This window comes from Panthera uncia (assembly GCF_023721935.1).
Source record: "Panthera uncia isolate 11264 chromosome C1 unlocalized genomic scaffold, Puncia_PCG_1.0 HiC_scaffold_3, whole genome shotgun sequence".
In the NCBI taxonomy this organism is placed as follows: Eukaryota; Metazoa; Chordata; class Mammalia; order Carnivora; family Felidae; genus Panthera; species Panthera uncia.
This window is the reverse complement of record NW_026057584.1, coordinates 27,286,811-27,288,412: the sequence shown is the minus strand read 5'-3', so window position 1 is coordinate 27,288,412 and position 1,602 is coordinate 27,286,811.

Below are 1,602 nucleotides of genomic sequence, written 5' to 3'. Positions count from 1 at the left end.
TTATAGTGAAAATGCCAGCATATATCTAACCTTTATATATTTGTAGGGCTCTTATTGTTTTTGTTCTTGTTTTCCCAGTATAACATGTGCATAACAGATCTGGGTTTGTGAATTAGCCACTTTTGTAAAATGCTTTGAAATCCGCAGAGTGGTGTAACATAGGAAAAGGAAACATATTTTCATATGACCTGAATTAGCCAGTTCTATCTAAAAAGAGTAGAGTGCTATATCCCTAAGTTGAATTTATAAGCAAAATAAATTAAAACAGCTATCATCTTTTATTAAAAAATGATCTAGATTCTACCAGAGTTCAAGTTGATTGTAGGTACCAAAGAAAGCTATCAATCTTGTCCAGGGGACAAAATGCATCTGCATAATTGAGTAGATTCTTTAAAAGACATTTTCCAGGAAAGGGGATGGGATGGGAGTATATGGCAAGATGGGGAAGGGACAAAAAATGCAGACCAGGGATCCCACATTTATTAAACTTGAATACAACTGAGGCAATCTGCCAACTAATATGAGCTATGGAAGCTGCATACTAGATCCCTGAAAATAGCCAAAATATGTAGATGATTCAGATGAAGATTTTCTTTTAGTACTCTTGTTACTTAATTGCCTGTGTGGGTTGAAATGTCAGTCTTAAATATCTAACGAAAAGTCATAGGTACTTTCAAAATCACTTTGCATATTCTGTATGTGTTTGTTTATCAATTCTTGTGGTGACATGAAGTTTTAACTGCAAATATACTGAAGGTTTGCAAAAGTATTTAATCTTCAGTTAATGAGAGCCCATGGAGAAAATGACTATTTGTCTCCTTTATTTAAATTTCCAAGAGGGAATTTTAAAGTATATATTGTAATTCAAATAATAACCATTCTAATATAGCATAGATAATAAAATCCCTTCTCAAGATTTCCTAGTTAGTTTTCTTTGTAAGCTTCTTAAACAAATATCTGTTGTAATAAAAAGGGCTGTTATTTCAACTAATAACAGTTAATACTACTCATATAATTTTTGCAAAAATATAATCATTGCTTCCTATAGTACATTAGAAGCATCATACAGCTAAACTTTAATAGTAAGTATGGTGTGATTTTGCCCAACTGTTAGAATGTATGCTGTCCCAGTACAGACTTCATTTACTACTTTCATTTTTACCACTGGGATAGAATCTTTCACTTTACAAGGAGCAGGGCATGCCAGGGTCACCAGACAGAGATTTATTAACTGTATCCCAGAAATTAGAGAAATTGAGGAAACCGTTTGAGCCTGTGGAGGACTGGAGGACCACTTGTAACATTCAAGAGACAATGACAACTTGGATGAACAAAAAGTGCTTGTTTGTTTCATCATCCCTTTGAAAGCCAGCTTCCCCTTCCTTCCCACTCCAGTGACTCCACTCTGCTTACAAACCAGCGCCCTGTCAGTTTCTGCCCCAATAACTCATGTTTACATGCAGCTCTTACTTTTGCTGCCCTCTCTAGACATCACAATGTCCAAGAAAGAGGATCAGAATAGATTCTGTAGTCACCGTCCAACACAGAGCATTCTTACCGGGTTAGAGTCCTCAAACCATATCACCTCTTAGGTTGCGAGGC